The following is an 8747-nucleotide window of genomic DNA, read 5'->3' as shown; positions in this document are numbered from 1 at the left end:
TTCTTCCTGGTTTTGAACTCAGGATGTTTAATTGCTGCCTTAGCATACACTGCTGATGAGCCACAGGCTCTTCTAGAACACTTTCTACATTCTAGCAAAACTGCTTCTGAATTTGATGTTGCTGAACAGACCTCCTTTGCATTAGCGAGTACCCACAGCTGCTCTGCATCTCAGACACTCAGAAACACATTTAAGCACTTCCTGGTCAGCAGATCACCACAAGTTCATCAAGGTTATGTCCTGTGTTTCATGTCTCCCTGTTATCTGTATGCTTGGCCAGGAGGTTATACTTTTCCTAAATATGTCTCTGACTGCCCTGTGATAGTCTGCTCTTAAAGGAGTCATCAGGCAAAGTATATGAAACTTACTTACCTGGGGCTTTCTCCAGCCCCTTGCAGCTGTCTGTTCCACGCTGACAGCTTTTTTCGCAGCCGCCGGCCTGGGGTCCCAGCATGGTGCCGAGGATGACCTCGAGGTTGTCCTTACTGCGCCTGAGTGAAGCGCCACTGTCAATCAAGCCCATGTTGGCCACGGCGTACTGTGCCGACACAGAACTACTGCGCCTGAGCAGTATGTTGCGGACAACATGGACTTGATTGACAGTAAGGATGACCTCGAGGTCGTCCTCTGCTCCGTGCGGGGACCCCTGGCCGGCGGCTGTGAATGGAGCTGTCAGCGTGGGACAGACAGCTGCGAGGAGCTGGAGAAAGCACCAGGTAAGTAAATTTACTTTCATGTGGTTTGTCTGATGACTCCTTTAAGCATAGGTGAACTGGGATTTATACAGATTGCCTGGCTGTCCTGCTGATCATCTGCTTCTAATACTCTTATGCTTAGAACCTGAACAAGTATACAGATCAAATGTTTTTGACTGGTTTAGCTTTATGTTTGTTTTCTGTGTGTGATTCACATTACTGCAGCCAACAACATCAGCAGGACTGCCAGGCAAATGGTCTTGTTTAAAAATACATTTGGCAGTCTTCATATCTGTCTCATATGTACTGCATACGGACCCCCTGGAAACCCCTTCATGGAATTCATTGCTCTTACTTTTGACATATGTAAATTACCACTACCGTTAGGTTTGCCTGGTCAGTGGCCACAATTGTTTTGTTATAATTTATGTGTTTTTTTTTTGGGGGGGGGGGGGGCACAGCGTCAATTCTTAGCAGTAGCTGAGTAAAAACTGTATAAAAAAGCTGTACCGGAATAAAAACCACCAATGTCAAAATATTCCTTGGCTTGATGCCATACTCTGATTACAAAGTGTTCATATGTGTATATATATATATATATATATATATATATATATATATATATATATATATATATATATATATATGTATATATGTATATATATGTATATACAGTGGTGTGAAAAACTATTTGCCCCCTTTCTGATTTCTTATTTTTTTGCATGTTTGTCACGCTTAAATGTTTCTGCTCATCAAAAAACGTTAACTATTAGTTAAAGATAACATAATTGAACACAAAATGCAGTTTTAAATGATGGTTTTTATTATTTAGTGAGAAAAAAAACTTCAAACCTACATGGCCCTGTGTTAAAAAGTGATTGCCCCCCTTGTTTAAAAATAACTTAACTGTGGTTTATCACACCTGAGTTCAATTTCTGTACTCACATCAGGCCTGATTACTGCCACACCTGTTCAATCAAGAAATCACTTAAATAGGAGCTATCTGACACAGAGAAGTAGACCAAAAGCACCTCAAAAGCTAGACATCATGCCAAGATCCAAAGAAATTCAGGAACAAATGAGAACAAAAGTACTGTAATTGAGATCTATCAGTCTGGTAAAGGTTATAAAGCCATTTCTAAAGCTTTGGGACTCCAGCGAACCACAGTGAGAGCCATTATCCACAAATGGCAAAAACATGGAACAGTGATGAACCTTCCCAGGAGTGGCCGGCCGACCAAAATTACCCCAAGAGCGCAGAGAAAACTCATCCGAGAGGCCACAAAAGACCCCAGGACAGCATCTAAAGAACTGCAGGCCTCACTTGCCTCAATTAAGGTCAGTGTTCACGACTCCACCATAAGAAAGAGACTGGGCAAAAACGGCCTGCATGGCAGATATCCAAGGCGCAAACTACTTTTAAGTATAAAGAACATTAAGGCTCGTCTCAATTTTGCTAAAAAACATCTCAATGATTGCCAAGACTTTTGGGAAAATACCTTGTAGACAGACGAGGCAAAAGTTGAACTTTTTGGAGGGTGCGTGTCCCGTTACACCTGGCATAGAAGTAACACAGCATTTCAGCAAAAGAACATCATACCAACAGTAAAATATGGTGGTGGTAGTGTGATGGTCTGGGGTTGTTTTGCTGCTTCAGGACCTGCAAGGCTTGCTGTGATAGATGGAACCATGAATTCTACTGTCTACCAAAAAATCCTGAAGGAGAATGTCCGGCCATCTGTTTGTCAACTCAAGCTGAAGCGATCTTGGGTGCTGCAGCAGGACAATGACCCAAAACACATCAGCAAATCCACCTCTGAATGGCTGAAGAAAGACAAAATGAAGACTTTGGAGTGGCCTAGTCAAAGTCCTGGCCTGAATCCTATTGAGATGTTGTGGCATGACCTTAAAAAGGCGGTTCATGCTAGAAAACCCTCAAATAAAGCTGAATTACAACAATTCTGCAAAGATGAGTGGGCCAAAATTCCTCCAGAGCGCTGTAAAAGACTCGTTGCGAGTTATCGCAAACACTTGATTGCAGTTATGGCTTCTAAGGGTGGCCCAACCAGTTATTAGGTTCAGGGGGCAATTTCTTTTTCACACAGGGCCATGTAGGTTTTGAGTTTTTTTCCTCACTAAATAATAAAAACCATCATTTAAAACTGCATTTTGTGTTCAATTATGTTATCTTTGACTAATAGTTAACGGTTTTCGATGAGCAGAAACATTTAAGTGTGACAAACATGCAAAAGAATGAGAAATCAGAAAGGGGGCAAATAGTTTTTTCACACCACTGTATATATATATATATATATATATATATATATATATATATATATATATATATATATATATACATACATATATATATATATATATATATATATATATATATATATATATATATATATATATATATGTATACACAGTACTGCCCATAGTCATTCATGCCCCTGGCATATTTAGACTTAAAGTTACTTTTATTTAACCAGCAAGTCATTTTTTTGAATGGAAATGAGGTAGCTGTCTCCCAAAAAATAATACGACGATGTACAAGATGCATTACTGTGGGAAAAAAACACATTTCTCAACTTTTATTTACGTTTCAGCAAAAGTGTCCAGTCAAAAAGTATTCATACCCTTCAATAGCAAAGTCTTTATTGGATATTTCAGCAATCAAATGTTTTCTATAATTGCAGACCAACTTTTTGCATGTCTCCCCAGGTATTTTTTCCCATTCATCTTTAGCAATGAGTTCCAAATCTTTCAGGTTGGGAGGGTCTTCTTGCCATTCCCCCGATCTTTAGCTCCCTCCACAGATTCTCAATTGGATTCAAGTCAGGACTCTGGCTGGGCCACTCCAAAAGTTAATCTTGTTGTCTGCTAACCATTTCTTCACTACTTTTGCTGTGTTTTGGGTCATTGTCATGCTGCAATGTCCACTGGTGCCCAAGGCCAAGTTTCTCTGCAGACTTCCTGATGTTGTTGTTGAGAATCCTCAGGAATAGATCTTTTTTCATGGTGCTGTTTACTGTGATTAGGTTCCCTGGTCCATTGGCTGAAAAACACCCCAGAAGCATTAGGTTCCCACCACAATGTTTGATGGGGGGGGGGGGGCGCACCTCAAGCGGGCTCCACAATCATGTGTATAACAGGGCTGGAGATGAGTGCTTTGCTGGCTGGGGAGCTGGAGATTGGTGCTAGGCTGGCTGGGGAGCTGGAGATGGATGCTTGGCTGGCTGGGGAGCTGGAAATGGGTGCTAGGCTGCCTTGGAGAGCTGGTTATTGGTGCTAGGCTTGCTGAAAAGCTGAGGATAAGTACTATGCTGGCTGGGGAGCTGTAGATGGGTACTAGGCTGTCTGGGCATAGATACTAGCTGGCTGGGGACCTGGGGATTGGTACTAGGATGGCTGGGGAGCCGGGGATGGGTACAAGGATGGCTGAGGAGCTGGGGATGGGTGCTAGGCTAGCTGGGGTTGGATGCTAGGCTGGCTGGGGAGCTGGAGATGGATGCTAGGCTGGCTGAGGAAGCGGGGGTGGGTACTAGGATGGCTGAAGAGCTGGGGATGGGTACTAGGCTGTCTGGGTATGGATATTAGGCTGCCTGGGGAGCATGTCTGGATAGAAATACAAACTTAAACTTCCCATTCAAACTAGCACCCATCAGTTAGTTAAAGACATCCACTAAGCCAATGCAACAACAATGGTAGTACTATTGGCTGTTTGATGACATTAGATATTGTAATTGTTCTTATATTGGTTGGCTTAGTGGCCTTAATTGTTTCTAAACAATTAAAAGGTGTACTGCATTAGAGGTGGACAAACCTGTGAGCGTGGTGGTTCGGTAACGTATATTGCCTGCACTTGTGGCTCTAGGCCCTGCATATGACACTCACCCAAGGCCCCACGTACTCTAAGGCCATCTCTGTTGACCTTGGGTTGAAGGCTTCTCCTTTTTTACACCACATGAAGCATCATTGTCACCAAACAATTCAATTTTTGTTTTATCTGACCATAACTTTCTTATTTGTCCGGATGAGCATTTGCAAAGGCCAAGCAAGGTTTTGTGTGCCTTATCTGGAGAAGTGGCGTCCTCCTTGGTCTGCATCCATCAATGTGCAGTGTACATTGGATTGTCTGCCTTTGCCACCAGCGATGCCACCAGCAGAGACCAGATTCACCAGGATGGCCTTGGTGGTGATCCTTGGATTCTTTTCACCTCTATCACTATCCTCCTGGCCACCACAGGTGTCACTTTTGACTCCCAACCATGTCCTCTGAGATTTTCCACAGTGCAGAACATCTTGTATTTTTTAATAATACTTTGCCTGTAGCCACTGGAACATGAAAACATTTAGAAATGGCCTTGAAGCCCTTTCCTGACTTGTGAGCAGCCACAATGTGCAACCACAGATCCTCACTGAGCTCCTTTGTCTTAGCCATGGCTGTCCACAAACCAACTGTAGAGAGCTGCTGTTTTTTACCTGTTGAGTTGATTAAAACAGCTGTTCCCAATTAATCAGGGTAATTGGGATGCTTTAGCACAGCTTGTACTATTTGGAATGGTATAGAACTTTGGATTTTCCCACTGACTGTGACAGTTTGTGAAAGGTATGAATAATTTTGGACTGGACACCTTCTTTTTCATATGGAAATAAAAAGCAATGTCCCCCCCACACACACACACACAATAATGACTCTTGTACATCGTCCTATTAACTTTTGGGAGACACCTATGTCATTTCCCGTCAAAAAATTACTTGCTGGTTGAATAAAAGTAACTTTAAGTCAACATTTTCCAGGGGTATGAATAATTATGGGCAGCTATCTATCTATCTATCTATCTATCTATCTCTTTTCTTTTTGCATCCCTAACATTATATGTTTATGAAATAAATAGCTTTTAAGAAAAATGTAGCCATCCACTGCAATTAACAGAACTTAGATAAGTTATCTTCTGCTTCCACCTAGTGGAAGTCAGAAAAAAGTATATAAAATGTTTAATATGAGTTATTCAGAACTCTCTAATCATTTTTAACTAAATTGATTGTAATACAATTATTTTGGGTGCATAATTTTGAAAGTTAATTATAAAATATAAACGTAACAGATACATCTCAACATTTTAATAATTAATTGTACAGTATATTCACATGTGTTTGAAAGAGAAATAAGACGTGCATGTAAAAAACGTTATCAAAACACAGAAGCTCTTGTCCAGTAGTCCATTTGTCCTTGCTTTGAATGTCAGGTGATCAGTGATTTTTTTTCATGGGGTGCCATGCATGTGTGCAGCATGGTGGCATAGTGGTTAGCATTCTCACCTTGCAGTGCTGGGTCCCTGGATCGAATCCCAGCCAGAGCACTATCTGCATGGACTTTGTAGGTTCTCCCCATGCCAGCATGTGTTTCCTCCCACATCCCCCAAAAATACAGATACATTAATTGGCATCCCCCTAAATTAGCCCTACACTATGAAGGACATATGACTATGGTAGTGAATAGATTGTGAGTTGATCACAAATTCACAATCTAATCTAGTTATTCGATTGTGAGCTCCCCTGATGGACAGTTAGTGACAAGACTATATACTCTGTTAAGCATTGCGGAAGATGTCAGCATTATATAAATAATAATATAACTGAGATAGTATCAGTTGCCATTCCTATACATTTTTTTTTATTATTATTACTGGTATATAATAAAATGTGTGTAGTGCTACTGTGGAAGTTCTTACTACATTACTGAGACTGTGTTCATCAAAACTTAGGTACACACAACACAATTTGGCAAAGAATCAATGTAGTAAAAAAGCGTACGCAGCCTCCGTAAGATTGCTACCCAACCTTGGGTCGCAATCTTACAGAGGGGACAGTGGCAGTCTAGGAAACAGGTTTCTTTATAGGAGGTGGAGGATCGATTTAAATCAAGTGAAGCCACAAAATAGCGATCTGTTTCCAAAATTTTTTGTTTTACACTTTATTATATTCACAAAAAAATTATTTTTCTTCTTCAAAAAGGTAGAAAAATTCTTTGTAAAGCAGCAGAAGAATTTGTGATACAGACATATAAAAAGTAATACAAAAAGCAGATCATAGACACTGTGTGCTTTGTTTGATGAAAAAAGGTAATTTTAGTTCAGGCGACGACACTTGTCCGTTTCGGGTTATTGACCCTTCGTCAGGCCTTTATAAAGCATAGAGAATTATCTTAACCAGAGAATATGTACAGTCATAAAAGACCAAAAATGAATTTGATTAGTAAAGAGGTATCTGTTCCAACCAGACACAACACGGCACCTGACTGATGGCTGACATAGGGAAACTCAGCTGCAAACACAGTGTACACTCTAGGGAACAGCAGAACTTCGGTGTGGGACCTGATAGACATCTGGAGGCTAGAAGAAGCCCCAGGTGAGTAAAAATGTCTCATGTATCTTTTAAAGAGCCTATTCAGTCTAAATTAAACAGTCAATGGATTGTCTTCCCGTGCAAAGTTATAGTTACCTGTCTGGTCTTTTTCTTCTAAATCACTACTGGAGCCCCTCTGTGTCAGCTTCCGGTGTATAGCCCCACCCCACGGGGCTTCGGAGTGATTTAAAAGAAAAAGGCTCGACTAGTAGTCATAACTTTATATGAGAAAAAGATCCCTTGATTATTTAATTTAGACCATACATCTCAAACTCAGGTTCAGGGGCAAAAAGTCCTCACAGAGCCATCAAATTTGGCTTTGGTTTCTCCCACTTTGCATTATTTTTGACCCTAGGGAGACCGCCAGCTAAGCTATGTAGACTATCAACAAAGCCATAGATCACCAGGGAAGCCATATGGGATAGAGAGGAGGATGACTCTAGACATAAGGTAAATGTGTAGGGGAGGGAGTAGGTCTCTAGACAACAGGGAACTGTTTAGTGATAGGAGGGGGGGCACTAAACACCAGGAAACTGTGCAGAGGCGGGAGTAGAGACCACTAGGTACCAGGGAACTGTATAGTGGTGGGTAGAGTTGGGCCGAACCTCCGATTTTAGGTTCGCGAACCGGGTTCGCGAACTTCCGCGGAAGGTTCGGTTCGCATTAAAGTTCGCGAACCGCAATAGACTTCAATGGGGATGCGAACTTTGAAAAAAAAAAATAATTATGCTGGCCACAAAAGTGATGGAAAAGATGTTTCAAGGGGTCTAACACCTGGAGGGGGGCATGGCGGAGTGGGATATACGCCAAAAGTCCCGGGGAAAAGATCTGGATTTGACGCAAAGCAGCGTTTTAAGGACAGAAATCATATTGAATGCTAAATGACAGGCCTAAAGTGCTTTAAAACATCTTGCATGTGTATACATCAATCAGGTAGTGTAATTAAGGTACTGCTTCACACTGACACACCAAACTGTTCACTGAACAGAACAGGTATGCAGTGGCGGGTTCACTAAACAGGTATACAGTGGCGGGTCCACTGAACAGAACAGGTATGCAGTGGCGGGTCCACTGAACAGAACAGGTATGCAGTGGTGGGTTCACAGAACAGGTATGCAGTGGTGGGTTCACAGAACAGGTATGCAGTGGCAGGATCACTGAACAGGTATGCAGTGGTGGGTGGGTTCACAGAACAGGTATGCAGTGGCAGGATCACTGAACAGGTATGCAGTGGTGGGTGGGTTCACAGAACAGGTATGCAGTGGTGGGTTCACAGAACAGGTATGCAGTGGTGGGTTCACAGAACAGGTATGCAGTGGCAGGATCACTGAACAGGTATGCAGTGGTGGGTGGGTTCACAGAACAGGTATGCAGTGGTGGGTTCACAGAACAGGTATGCAGTGGCAGGATCACAGAACAGGTATGCAGTGGTGGGTTCACAGAACAGGTATGCAGTGGCAGGATCACTGAACAGGTATGCAGTGGTGGGTGGGTTCACAGAACAGGTATGCAGTGGCAGGATCACTGAACAGGTATGCAGTGGTGGGTGGGTTCACAGAACAGGTATGCAGTGGTAGGTTCACAGAACAGGTATGCAGTGGTGGGTTCACAGAACAGGTATGCAGTGGCAGGATCACTGAA

The sequence above is a fragment of the Hyperolius riggenbachi genome, chromosome 3, assembly GCF_040937935.1.
Source record: "Hyperolius riggenbachi isolate aHypRig1 chromosome 3, aHypRig1.pri, whole genome shotgun sequence".
Classification (NCBI taxonomy): Eukaryota; Metazoa; Chordata; class Amphibia; order Anura; family Hyperoliidae; genus Hyperolius; species Hyperolius riggenbachi.
Note: the sequence above shows the minus strand (reverse complement) of the source record.